This window comes from Fukomys damarensis, unplaced genomic scaffold (genome assembly GCF_012274545.1).
Source record: "Fukomys damarensis isolate Sample0158 unplaced genomic scaffold, DMR_v1.0_HiC HiC_scaffold_33, whole genome shotgun sequence".
Taxonomy (NCBI): Eukaryota; Metazoa; Chordata; class Mammalia; order Rodentia; family Bathyergidae; genus Fukomys; species Fukomys damarensis.
The window spans coordinates 49,228,813-49,242,736 of record NW_022900945.1 but is presented as its reverse complement, the minus strand read 5'-3'; the positions used below and the strand labels follow the sequence as shown (position 1 = coordinate 49,242,736).

The following is a 13,924-nucleotide window of genomic DNA, read 5'->3' as shown; positions in this document are numbered from 1 at the left end:
GGGAAAAGATTCTATGACTGATATAAACGTAGAGAAAAAGTTAGAGAGACAAATGAAAAAGGGGAGAGGAAAGAGAAAGAAAATTGAGAATGAATAAGATACAGAGGAAAGAATCAAATGAAGTGATATAAATAAAAGTTGGAGGGTTATGGGAGAAACGCATCACTTTCTATAAACTGTATTGGGAGGAAAAAAGACAAGAGGATGAGATGCACACATATACGGACATGCTTAAAAAAGAGTAAAATAATGGAGTAAAAGTGTGGGGAGAAATGTATAAAAGGAGGAAAATAGCAAAGAATTTAAAAATTAAAAAAAGTAAAAGAGAAAAGGAAAAATAACAATCAAATAAAGAATAGTAAAAGAAAGTTTTCTGTTTGGGGCACTTGGTTCTTTTCCTCAGTCCAGGGTTAACGAGCAGAGCTCAAGCCAGGGCATATCTTTGTTCACCCTGGAGGTCTAAGGGGGTGTGGCCCGCCCTCAGAGAGGGTGGGCACAGAGCTGCTTACAGTGAGAACATGGCGCCACGTGAGCTTCCAGTCTGGTGCAACCCAGGCTGAACCCGGCCACGGACCACAGGAGCCAGGTGTGTGCTCAACAGCCCTGCCTTTCAGTTTGACTCCCCCCAGGCTGCTGTCCCACGGCTGGCAGTCTCCTGTGGCTGTCCTTCCCCATCCACTCTGGGGCTGATCTTGGTCTCAGTCCCTCAGCCCTTCCCCACAGTGGGGTTCCCACTGGCTCATGCTCTGCAGTTGCGGCCGCAGAAGCTAGACCAAGGTCATTCACCAACTGTTGACTGTGGAAGGCCACTCTGGAAGCAGTGTCCTGCTTTTACTTTGCTGGTTCCAACTGTTGATTCTTTCAGGCTGGGATGCAGCTCTCCAAATCCCCCCACCCCAGCAACAAAAGTTGTTAGTTTCACTTTGCCTACCAGTTGGCGGCTAGCCAGCCACTGTCAGCAGAGCTGTGAGGTCTCACCTCTGCTGTGTGATATATTTCTTCTGTATCATTAATCCTATTTGCTTCTCCCCTGTTAATGGTTCCTGGGTAACCTCCACTCACTTCAGTTCCTCTCCAAGCTATTGTTTTCCAGACTCTAGACTCTTCATCTTGGAGAAACTGAGTTGCTGGCCCTCACTGCGACGCCATCTGGGGACACAGTGATACATTGTCTTATAAAAGAAAATGCCTCTTTGTCTCTCACGATTCAGGGTTTGAGGGTCTTCCAGGTTCCTTCTCCTACAGGTCGCAGCTGGGGGAAGTCACAGAGTAACAGTTTAGCTGGCTGGGGCAGATCTCATCAACAATCTCATGATTGGAACTTTGGCACCATAGCACAAGAAGAACAGTGTTCAATGTTTTGGATCAGAAGGATTAAAGGTATCATCTTGTCTCTCCTTCTCCCATCAGTTTTGGGAAACTTCTTCCCTGCTTCCAAAGTTTGGGTATGCTACGAGAAATCTAACCCTCAAGGCTTCATTAAATCAGAGCAGTACTTTCCTGTTTTCTGTTCCTTGCTCAGGTGGCGAAATCTTTTTTCCTAAAAGGCCATAAGCAATCTAATAGAAAGCTCATGGTGCTGGTGGGTAAGTGGTCAGAGGAGAGCCTAGAACTGAAAACAAAGATCTTTTCTGGTTATATTTTACCTCCTGCTTCCAGTAAACAGGATCAGCCAGGATTCCTGTTTCATGTCCCTAAGCTGTTCAAAGTCTAGAGTAAAGAACAAATATTTGTAATAATTGAAGAAGGAACTGCAGGCCTTTCAGGTGTTTTAAGGGGCCAATACCTTGAAAGTCTCCTAATTTGCTTTTATTCCAGGCTCTTTCAGCCTGCACTGCCAGTTCATCCTTATGAAAGGAAAGGATAACTCTGTTGTCCAGCTAAAGTGTGGTTCTTGGGGGTCAGTGCTTTATGGACCGCTATAAAGAGGACACATGAAAAGAATTCAGTGGCTTTGAATATGAATCTACTTTTGTGCAAGGAGGATATGGATATGGATATTATATCATAAAAACCATGAGTTTCAGTTTTACTTTAATTATATTTATTATTACATAGGTAACAATATAATCACATGGTTTCAAAGTTAAAGTTGTAAATAGCTAAATAACTTTCCTCTAGTCCTAAAAAGGCATATTTTTGAGTCAAGTCGATAGAGATACAAGTCCTGGATTTCCTGATGATTAGCAGGTGATCTTGGATTGGTAGCTTAGCGTCTTGGTCTTATGGAGTGGAAACAGTACTCTATGTATCATAAAGTTATGATTAAATGAAATGATATGTATAAAGTACTTGGCATAAAGTAGGCATTTGATAAATTATATCTACTATCACCTTCACAAAACACAAACACAGATGGGCAAGAAATACCTTTGTTTATTCTTCCTATACCTGGCCTTACTTTTCATCTTGAATCCTCATTCAAATTGGTACAGGAAAGTTAATGTAATTACTTTTGAGTAAGCCCAGTCCATTGATTCAAGTAAGTCTAATCCATTGATTTCCAAGCCACTGTGGAAAAATTGTAAAACTAAGTCACTCTCAAGATTTTCTTCTTCATTATCTTACCATTGGCTGTTCTCTGTTCCAGTAAGCAGAATGTCTGGCTATTCTTACACATGTCAACACCTCAAAGGGCTGGGGATTTAGCTCAGTGGTTCCACCACCTTCCTCACAAGCATAAGGTCCCAAGTTCGATCCCTGGTACCAAAAAACAAACAAACAACACCTCATGGGATAGAGGGGCAGGCATCCTAGTTCTGGGCACCTACTTCTCAGCCTTGGTTTGTTTTTGTGCTGCAGGGCTGCTCCCCTAAAGGCAGTCAGTATGCAGCCAAGATATCCTCCTGTATACAAGCGGTCCTCAAAGGTACACCTGCGTTCTGCCAAAACTTCATTAGTCCTATTCCTGGACTACATCCTTCTGATCTAGTGTTCTAGAGATCTTGTGCCTCGAGCATCATTTTTAATGATTTTTGTTTGCTTTTTTAAAAATACAATTTCTTAAGATACAGCCTAAATGTGAAAAACTAGCTTAACATACAGATGTGTGTAGGTGTAATTTATATAATTATCAGAATTATTTACTAGGTGCTAAAAATAGATCAATGTTGCAATAACATGAATTGTTTACCTTTGTGTTATTTGAATTTACAAGGAAAATGATTGTATATTTTAGGGACATATGCTGATTATACAGTTTTATTGCACAGTTAAAAATGATGATGATGACAACATTTTAGAAGTCAGTATCGTTTAGGAATACTGAGCAATCATTAACAAGACAGCCTCTAATGCAAAGTGTAAAATTAATATCCTGATGAGCCACCCTCATTCTGGGTTCATTTCCAAGTCCAAATCTCGTGTTCATTCCTTCAGGCCAAAGACAGCAAACTATGGTACACGGAATAAGCATGGTTCTTACAGTTTCAAAGGGGGGTTAAAAGAAAAGGAAAGCACAACAAGAATAAGGGCTTAAAACATTTCAACGATCAAATTATTTAAGCTTAGTTAAACACAGTTTAAAAACAAGTGAAAGTGAAACACGTTCTTCACCGACCTGCACGGCAGAGATGAAAGTGTTTCATGTCACGTGGTGTTTGCTTATGTTTACTTACACCTGCTACATGGGTGCAGATCCTTAGGAGGTTAATTTTATAATACTTATCGGTTTTGCTTTATTTATTTATTTATTTATTTATTTATTTATTTATTTATTTATTTTTGTTGTTGTTGTTGTTGTTTTGAGACAGGGTCTCACTATGTAGTTGAGGCTGACCTGGAACTCAGTATGTAACCCAGGCTGGTCTCGAACTCACCGCGATCCTCCTGCCTCAGCCTCCCGCTTGCTGGGACTATAGGCATGCGCCACCACACCCAGCCAATACCTATCAGTTTTAAACAAAGATAAATTTAAGAGCTTCACAAATGGAAGTCATGTTGCAGATGCAGACATGTACTTGTAAAGATAGAAGAATCTCGTAGCATTATTTTAAATAGAAAAATACTTTAAAAATCTGCAAATCTCTCAATCCTGTAGTAGGGAAAAATCATGGCACGTTCACACAATGGAATTCAATGCACCAATAAAGCAATAATATATTGTGAGGAGAGAACTCTGGTCTGTATGTGGGGAAAAAAAAAACATGGTGCAAAAAAGAAAAAGAATATGTAACCAAGGTCACACATGGGGTGGGAAGCCTATGATGCCATTTATAACAAGCCCTGCACAGGAGAGATTTGCCAGTCCCTGCTTTGCACAGTGGGTCTCCACAGTAGTTTCTTATTCTGACCTTTGTCTACAGAACCTTGGCTCTGGGCCTGGAGCTTTCTTCTTGGTCTTTCAGTTGTCACTCGGTGATGAGAAGTTCTGCGCAACCTCCCCAGGCACAGTTTTCTCATCTACAAAACAGGAAATGCGCCTGCCATGTAGGGTTCCCAGGAGTATCCAAGAGAGTGTGGGAGATCTTTATTATGTTAATTGATTCTCAGTACATCCACATAGGGAAGAAAATTGAACCCTGGAGAAATTAATTGCCTGCTGCAGATATGCAGTTATTGAGGGAAGGGCGCTCCTGCAGGGCCGGGGAGGCTCAAAGCTTGTACAGATGCCGACCACATTTGGTGGTGATGTGGGGGCAGGAGGGGCCAGGGACACCTTGAAGACTAGTGTGACCTTGAGGATTTGTGCAACCTTAAGTCAGAGAGGTTAACAACAAGGTGGTCTCAGGCCCTCTACTCCAGAGCCTCCTGGGCCCTTTCCTGGCCCATCTATGTCCATATCCCAGTTCTGGAGGTGCAGATAAGCAGCTCAGTGAAAGGAAAATTTATGCAGAGATTTCTGGTAGTGGGGAAGAGGAAGAGTGTGCCAGAAAGACAAGCCCAAGCCCAACACCTTGAGAACATACAGCAGGAGAAACCAAGACATGAACTCTAAGGCCAAGTCCAGTACAGGAGAAGCACCCTGAAGTGAGGAGACATTTGGGTTTGGAGGGAAGTGGGAGCCAACCTAGAAGAAGAGGAAGGACTGGAAGCTGCTTCCTCATAGGCCAGCTGGAGCACAGAGCACTGGACATGCACCTGCGGGGGTGGTCATACACAGGCTCTGAGCCAAAATTTCGTATCTGCCCATCCTTATGTTGTTCTTTCAAGGGGGTTCCTCCTTCTCTCGGTTCCCTTATAATAAAACATCCATCAGAGGAGTACCCTGCACAATATAGGGGTTAAATCTTTGTCGACACAAAGTGTAAGTCTGAGATTAACCAGAAACCTCCATAGATGATCTGCTTCACCCGATTGCGTCTGAAACTGTAAATAACTCCTAGAATGCACTTCGTAATAGCAGCACACGCATTTTAGTGTCCTAAAGTTGCTCTGGTGGATTGTAATCTACAGTCTTCATTTCATATGGTCGTGTTTTTGGACTTTCAGACAGGAAATGACAAGTGATGCTCATCCCCATCAGGAAATCATTCTGATTCTGGATCCCAGGAGTTGCCTCCTGCCTACGCTCTCAGTCGCTCCATATCATAAGCTCACTCTTGAAAACATGAAGATGGATTAGAAATGATTTTTTTGTTGTTTTTTGAGACAGGGTCTCACTATGTAGTTGAGACTGACCTGGAACTCACTATGTAGCCCAGGCTGGTCTCGAACTCACAGTGATCCTCTTGCCTCAGCCTCCTGAGTGCTGGGATTACAGGCATGCGCCACCACACCCAGCTAGAAATAATATTTTTAAAGTTATTTTCTAGCTAGATAAGAGAATACTGCATGTTTCACAGATTTTCCCAGCAACAAAATCACGGAGATGTAAAAAGTATTTGGGAAATCACTGTCCCAGTGTTTGAGAGGGAATGCTTGGAGTTCTAAAAAATTGGCCATTCACAGCTGACGTGAAGAGTGGAATCAGTAGGTGTCTTAGTTACTTTTCTCATTGCTGAGACAAAATGCCTGACACTCAAAGTTAAAAGAGGAAATGTTTATTTCAGGTTGCAGTTTGTTGGGGCTTTAGTCCACTGATGGATAGCTCAGCGGCTGGCTCAGCAAAATGACATCACAGAGGAGAAACTGTTCATGGCATGGCAGGTAGAAGGCAGTGAGTGGCAAGCAGCCAGCCTGCCTTTTCCTTTTCTCCCATCCAGACTACCAGTTTGGGTGGCACCACCCAGAACTATGCTAATTTCAGTCGTTGGACTAATTTAGTACTGTGCACCCTTAATGCCATTATCACACATCCTAAATCCAGCCAGCTCCAAAAAGCCCCACATATTAGCACATGGGGCTCTGAGGGGACACCTAGATACAAGCCTTAAGAGCAGGCCTTAGGAGGCCAAAATCCCTCAGTGAAATTGCACATTAAACCCTTGTCTTGGCTCTGGCTTAAATCTCCATTAAAGCCTGATGAGAAGCTCTTGGTGCTACATCTGGTGCTGCCAACGCCCTGGAGTCCAGCTGGCCTTATAAAAACTCTTTCGCCCATGCAGGTGACTGTTCACCATGCAGGAAGACACCCACTGTACGCTCTTCTGTTGGGCCCAGGTCTGCTGGCCCGTGCGCCATGCTGCTCAGGGCTACCAGGGTCAGCCACATGTGTCAGAGTGCTCACCTCGCACACTTCTCGTCCCCACCCACCACTGCTAAACTCCTCCGTACAATGTCGACAGTCATCACCTAGCCTGCTATCGATGGGGAGACACCTGCTGTGTGTGCGGAACTGCAGATACCAAAATAAGTTAGAAATGCAAGTGACTTAGTAAAGAATATTTAATCTAACCCTTGTGTTATGGCTTAGATCTAAAGGGCCCCCAAAGCCTTATGTGTCTGGAAGGTGTGGGTTACGGGGACATGATAGCTGGCTTACTGTTAGGAGGCAGGGTCTTGTTGGAAGAGTTGTGTCGATGGGGGTATGACCCAGAAGGGAACACCTTCCTTCCTGGATCTTCCTTTCAATTTCTGGTCCCCGGATGCCGCGACATGAGCAGCTTTCCTCTGCCAGACCTTTCTGCCATGCCTCCCTGCCAGAGAGCCAGCCAACTATGGATAAAGATATGAGCTGCAATAAACCTCTTCTTTATTTGTGGGTGTTGGGTATTGTGTCTCAGCAAGAAGGAAGTGACGGACACCTTCAATTCATTACTAGGACAGAAGCTGAGCCAGCTTTCCTGAGGTCCCAGACTGCTTGTCAGCAATAGGAAGAGTGCATCCCAGGTCCCCCAATAAGACATCTGATGTGCTTTTCCTTCTCTGCAGGTTGCGCAGGACCTGAGGCAATGGGAAGAGCCTCTCTTTACCGCCTGGTAAGCGTCTTTCGGCCTCACTCTGTGGGTTTGGTCCAGGCCACTCCTGCACCCTGTGGCTTCCAGTGCACAGAAGATGAGCCCTGTCCCATGAGGGAAAATCGGCAGTCAGCCTTAGGGAGTCTCCCCAGGCCTATAAAAAGGATAATACTCAGAGAGCCATCTATCCTGACCATCCCCCTCCTACCCTTCGCCTGAGACTTAATTAATCATGTTTGCATCTGGATCCAGACAAGACAATAGCAGGGATGTGTTTTTGGTTAGGAACTGAAGCTGCATTCACAAAGGAATGTTGATTAGTTAGCGGTCGGTATCATTTTTCATGCCTTTTTATGTTACAAAAAATTTTAATATCAAAGCATTTCTCCCTGCACTGCACGTATCTATTTCTCATAAGTGCATTCTGCTGGCATAATTTTCTTTTCCTTCCTGCAGGCTCTGTTTATGAGATGATCCATCAGGTTGTCGCAGAGTCTCCACCAAGTCCTTCAGCAACCAGAGGCGTTCCAGGTGAGCCGTGAGCTACGGCCTGCTGCCTTTCCCCATGTGGATGGGGAAGGAGAGAGGCAGGCATAGGCCAGGACATCAGCCAGTGTCAATTAGGGAGGCAACAGTCACCCACTATACAGACAGCGAACTCTCCCTCGGGCATGACTTGGGCCCTCTGTATAAATACTGTTGTCCTTTAAATCAGGGGTAGAACCTTAAAGCAAAGAAAATATCTCATACCTCCCCTACACCTGTGGATGCTGAGGTTAACTTGAATCCCTTGATTCATTCTTCAGTTTGGTTCGGGAAAATGCCCTTAATCTGGGAATACCTTTGGATACAAGAAACATGTCTTAGTGTGTACGACACGCCATGTGTGTAGAACATGTCAAGCCACAGATGGTAAGTCATGGCAGATAAGTAGTGTTAGCCGGACATTTGTCTGCATGACCAGCCTTCAAGCTAGACACTCCTTTCAGACAAAGGCGATGGAGGAGTCAGAGAAGACCATAAGTCAGAGAAGACCTCGTTATTCTGCTCAGGCCCTTTCTTCTCAGTTCCAAGCTGGGATCAGTCATCAAATGAGCTTTGCAGGACTGACCAGTGGGGCCACAAGAGCAAGATGTTCCAAATGCTCAGACACGGGCTGACCTTTCCTTCACCTGAGACATTATCAAGATCACTGATTCACCATGGCTAGTGCCAGAGAAGACAGGAAGGCTTGATTCAGGAAAGGCCTCTGGGGAAACATCAGGAGATTCAGTATTCTGGGGGGTCACATTTGTCCCAGGCGTTTTGGTAAGTTGAGGTAATATTTGACATGATCAGAAAATAGCCACTTTGACTTTTTGGCTAATGTTACTCCTGATTTTGGTAAAGAAAATTGGTTGTGGGTGAGATATTAAGATTGGTGATTGACCTGGAGACCCAAAGTACTCTGGAACAACTAAAAAGTAAACTCACATTCCCAGAAATCAGTTAATCAGTTATTTATTCAGAAAGTAAAATGCCACTTGCAGGCCAAGCATTTTGCTAGAGGTGTACATTATATCAGTCTCGTCTATTTCCTGGCATCACTATGGATATCTAGTTGGCTTAGTCTCTTAGTGAGCCCCTCTGTCCCTCTACACCAAAACCTCTTACTTGGGGTTGGCTAGGAACTAGGGTGGATATTTAGTTACAGCTAGTTCCATCCCTGAGGGAAAAAATAATATCAAAAGCACAAATGGTAAAAAGCAGAGGTCTGCCAGCTATAGTCAGTGGATCAAATCTGTCCTATTGATTTTGTAAATAAAGTTTTGTTGGAACATAGCTATACCCATTTGTTTTAGTATTTTTTATGATTGCTTGTACACTGTACCAACAAGATTAGTTGAGACAGAGACTGTATGCATGGCCTACATATCCCAAAATATTTACAATTTGGTCCTTTACAGAATAACTTTGCTCCGATATGAGTATTTTTTTTTCTTCTTCTTCTTCTTCTTTTTCTTTTTTGGGGAGGGCGGTTAACTGGGAATTGAACTCAGGTCCTTGTGCTAGTGAGGCAGGCATGGTGCCACTGAGTTAAATCCCCGGCCCTGATATAAGTATTTCTAAGTACAGCAGCAATGGACAAACAGGAAGTATATTCACATTTCCTGGATTCCTCCCCAAAATCCAAACTACAGACTGGCCTTCTCATTAAAAGTTTTGCTTTGTTTTGAGTATTTTTAATCCTTGTGAGTCCCGCCCCCTGGTGGAAAATGTCTAAAATAGCAGTTGAATATGAAAAAGCCAAAATGGATCAATGTTTTAAAGACTGAGGGCCAAGGTTGTAGCTCACTGGTAGAGCATTTGCCTAGCATTTGCAAGGCCTTGGCTTTTACACAGCATTAAACCAACCAACACGCAAAAGTCTTGAAGTTTTAGCTTCACTGTGTACTTTTGAAACCAGGAGACGATTCAGGATCTCGATCTTTGTGGTCCTGACCTGAATTAGGAACTGTAATATTCTTCATTACTGTCTTTTGGCAACAGTTGGAGTCAAGGGAGGTCTGCACTGACTCTAGACAGCCATCGGTGGAACCAATGAAAGCTGGTCATTCATTTATTACAGAATCTAAAAGTATTTATTGTTTCTTTCTTTGACACAGATACAGACCTGTAAAGCATGGACAATTACAAAAGGGGAAAGTAACTCGAGAAGATTAACTCATCAGCCTCAAATCACACAGCTCATGGACAGCAGAGTGGGGGGACCCCACAGCTCTGGACTTCGGGGGTCTGTAGTGGGGGAGGCAGATCACAGAAGAACAATTTGAAGACTACACTTCCCACAAGGCTATGCACGCTGACCCCTGTACAAGGGTGCCCTGCAGCTGAGGGAACCAGTGGGGGCTGAAATACCCCCTGTGTTGTGGGCAGTTTAACCTCTTATTTGTTGAGGCCTTCTCTGCCCATGCATGTCTTCGTGCTTGTCCTAATCTTCCCATGGGATCGTCTGAGAATGTTGAAGACTTAAAACTGAAAGATACCAGTCTTAGTATTGGATTGGGTGGCTGTGCCTTGAATCTTGACACTTGATGATGCTTTGAACACCGATTCTGGAGTGGCATCCCAGTGGCCTTAGGGACTTGTAGCCTCGCTCCAGCAGCAGAAGATTCTCATATTGCCCTAGATCAGGACATGGACTTCCATGTCAACCTAACCCAGAAAAACTATTAAATTACCTTTATTCCCCCCAAGGGAAAAATATAAATCCTTTCAGGGCGATCTGGAATCTGCTTCTAGACAAGAAACAAAGTACATATCATCTTCACCTGCAAAGACACCCGGCCACATATACTAGTTTAATATTTTGCCAAATTAGGAGGGGTGGAAATTAGAGAACAAGGATATATACAGTACGTGATTGGGTTTCGATGGTGTGGTCCAGAAATATATGCAGCGAGGACAAAGATGTTTATGGGAAGTTGGTTCAGTTGAGGGTAGGGAGCATCACAAGAAAGCTGGGATAACAAAGAAACCTGGGCTTAATAAACTATTACCCTGTGTAGCACAGCATGATTCAACAAACCTGCCATGAGCCTCTGATAAAATACAGAAACAGAAAGTTTACACACGAGGAGAAATTACCACCAAGGGAAAAAAATCGAAATAAGCCTTTCTAGCTCCGTTCGTTTTGCACCGGCTTTGGAGTCACCACTGGGATCTGCATGAACACCTCGGACATGTAGACCATGACGGCTGCCTGGGTTACATCACAGAAAGTTAAAGGGCTACTTTCCTGAAACACTACTTCACTTGAGCCTACAGCTATCTGAGATGACTGAAATAGGACAAACATGTGGCTACTCTGTCGTCATACTGTGCCTATCGCCTTTGTTATCTTAACCTCAAGTCAGACTCTACTGGGCTATCCCTGTATCCACGTTGGCCATTCAAACAGTGTTTTTATTGAACACCGCGGTACAGGATTAACTTGACCTATTGCCTGTTGGAACTGACATACATTTCCTCTCCACTCTCAGCTCAAACTCTAAAAGTCCTTCAGCCCCATCAGGGCAAGATGAATGTTTACACAGAATGATGACTCCAACTGTTGAGAGTAAGCAGCAGTTCCCGAGCAAAACTGCCTATCTGGCAGCCACAAAGTACAAGGCCACGATGTTTTGCACAGGGTGATGGCAGCAGATGCACAAAACCTCAATGATCTCTAGAACAGTTGAGAGTGACTACTACCCAGGTGCCCAAGAGCATTACAAGAAGAAACTTCTTTTGAACCATGCCCCTAGCCGGTGGAAATTATCAGACTTTAACCCACCCTAGCAAATCAATACAACCCTGCCGCTCTCTTTGCTTTGGGGGCAGTGGCAAGGACACTCTCTCAACTAACTGTTGACTCCTTTCAGCCAAGGCCTTGCAATTTCATCTGAAATCCCTCTTCCCAGTAGAGCTTCACCGGTGCCAATGTGTGCATCTTTTCAATACTTGGCCTGGTCTTGTTTCTGCCATTGCTGGACCAAAGATCCCATCATCCCGTATCACAGCCACTGCTTTCTCTTGGACAAACAGCACTGTTGTACAGGAGGCCTTTGAGGGTCTTCCCACTTGGTAGTAGGAAAAGAATAAGCTGCCAGCCCCGTCTCCGCCCCTCCCCTTCTCCTTTTCTGGGGTCTTCTGCCCCTTTTCCTTCCACGTTCATCCTTCAGAATAGGGGTAGGACTTCGCTTTCTAAATCCACCCATCACTGCCACCATTCTCAGTGTGGATCACTGTCCTTTTCATTTTAGTATTTCCCACTTTTTTATTATCAGAGATGAGAAAGCAGGCGCACAGGGATGAATAACTTGCTCACGATCCTTCCTTTCCTGAGCAATAACGGGTCCAGCATTCTCACGCAGTTGTCTGACAGGGATCAGCTTGTCCAGGCTCAGGGCCTCCACCCTCAGCCACACACTGTGCCCAAGACCGGCCTGTTATGTGACAGCCTGCCCTGGTGAAGGTTAAGGGTCAGGAGCGCGCCAGCCCCTACTCCTGCAGTGGGCGGGGACCTCGGGACACCACCTACTTCGGCCTCCAGCAACTTGGCTGCCAGCTACAGGAGAGAAGGCGCTGGCCAGAACCCTGAGAAGATCCCCCGCAGAAATATATCGCCTGTTGACACTTTTATGACCTGGGCCAGCTTACAAGACACAGGCCGGTGCACAGCTCTGCTTTCCCTGGCCCAGCTTGACATCACGTGCTCGCCCCAGGGCCGCCACTCGGAGTCAGGAAAGCCCATATATTTCCTTCCTCAGATAGACCTGGTGGTTCCCGTCAGGTGCAGAAAGCCAATAAATCATCAGCGAAGTCGTAGTGTATCTATCCGTCAGGAGGCTTGTCATCTTCCGGGCCTTGATCCACATGAAAGCCGGGAGCGGAGGGGCGGGGCGCAGGGCCGCGGACACCTGGAGAGAGCCGGGCCAGATCCAAACGTGTTCGCAGCTCAGAGGGGCTGCAGAAATTTACACCTCCTCCCAGCCCGCACGCGCTTCCTTTGGCTTTGAAGTTCCACGGCCCGGCTGGGGTGGAGGGAAATAAGTCCTCTGGCCTGGGGCTTTTAATATTCACCTCACGTCCTCTTTGCAGCTACTTTGGGAGGAATAAAAGCTATAAAGGGAAGTTTGGGCGACCCCCCACAGCCCAAAGGGAAGGGGGTGGTTTCACGCCTTTCAGCCCCAGGCCTGATCTCCAGAGTTAATCAGGACTGGGGATTTGGGGTGCCAATCCCTCTAAGGACGGTTCTAAATTTCTTCCGGAGATCGGTAGTGGCTGTGGAATCCCAGGGACTTCGGTTCGAATCCCACTTCTGCCATTTTTCTCTAGGTACAGGAATCAAAGTTCCCTTAATGGACTCTATTTCCCTTCTAGAAGCTTTCCATCAACAAGCAGGTTTTGACCACTTCCCATGTGAAAAGGTGTGAAATATCTGTCCTTTAATCTCTAGGTCTCTGTTTCTTCAACTGCTAGGGACAGGAAAATTCATGTTTTTCAGAGGGGAGCTACTGAGAGCTGAGGCCAGTACTGTCTTGCACTTTATGTACACAGCCTGGAGCATCCTAGGCCTCACACATTAGACGTCAGCAGAACCCTCACATTTCCTAGCACCAAGAATTGGAAAACACCCATTTCCAGTTCTAGCATCTATCAGTTAAAAAAAAAAAAAAAATCACAGTTCATGTTCTAAGTAATCACCTTGCTGTGACTTTAGCCAAGCCGGTTAATGTTCTTTTTTAAAAACCCATATTATGAAAACAGTTAAATTTATTCGATACATGTCATACAGTTTTTGTGAAGATATAATTTTTTAAGAGGCTGTGAAAACACAAAAGTGGATTCTGAAGGTAAGTTACTATTGCTGTGTGAAAATAATAATCCTCTCAAGACATTTATGCACATCCTTTCATTTAATTTTGAAAGGATGCTCCGAGACAGGTCTTACTAATTTCATTTTACATGGAAGAAACAGATTTGCTCAAAGCCACACTGCTGCCAGAACTTCTGGTCACAAAATCCTCGTGCTAAGCAGCTCACGTAGGTCACACTGGGGAAGTCACTCCGTCAGGTGTGACAATTCACTTCAGAAGAGGAAACCTGGGTGCATTCCACGGAGG

General features: G+C 44.8%; 1 long non-coding RNA gene across 2 annotated transcripts; it reads left to right on the top strand.

Moving 5' to 3' along the window:
- The first annotated feature begins 386 nt into the window (after positions 1–386).
- Positions 387–10,061, top strand: LOC104875811. 2 transcript variants are annotated; one of them, XR_784180.2, is made up of 4 exons: positions 387–586; positions 7,252–7,298; positions 7,734–7,808; positions 9,923–10,061. It is a non-coding gene; the product is annotated as an uncharacterized LOC104875811 (long non-coding RNA). The 2 variants fall into 2 exon arrangements; XR_784181.3 differs by lacking the exon at positions 387–586 and adding an exon at positions 1,028–1,380.
- Positions 10,062–13,924: the final 3,863 nt, after the last annotated feature.